Consider the following 415-nt stretch of genomic DNA (forward strand, 5'->3'; position numbering starts at 1 on the left):
CGAACTCAGAAATTCACCTGCCTCTGCCTCCCCAGTGCTGGGATTAAAGGCATGTGCCACCACACCCGGCTAGAAATTCTTGAAAGACAAATTTCTAGGCTCTACTCCCCCAGGGGTTTTGTATTAGGCAAATCTCTTGACTTCACCCCCAGACAGTCTCATTAGTGGGCCTGATAACTAAGGCCTCTCCCAGCAATCTGCACTTCTGAGGTGATCTTTAAAACAGCTAAGCTCTAGGCTGGGCCTTCCAGGGGTCGTCGTTTTCACATTTAAGCTGACACTAAATGTGAATGGCCAGTGCCAAGGGACTGGATGAAGAGCACCTAATTCCCTGGGAGAGGTGACTTTAGAAACCTGGGCTGGTTTGTGATGACATATGCTCTGTACCACCAGTATTTGAGAAGTGGAGGCAGGA

The sequence above is a fragment of the Mus pahari genome, chromosome 2 (assembly GCF_900095145.1).
Source record: "Mus pahari chromosome 2, PAHARI_EIJ_v1.1, whole genome shotgun sequence".
Taxonomy (NCBI): domain Eukaryota; kingdom Metazoa; phylum Chordata; class Mammalia; order Rodentia; family Muridae; genus Mus; species Mus pahari.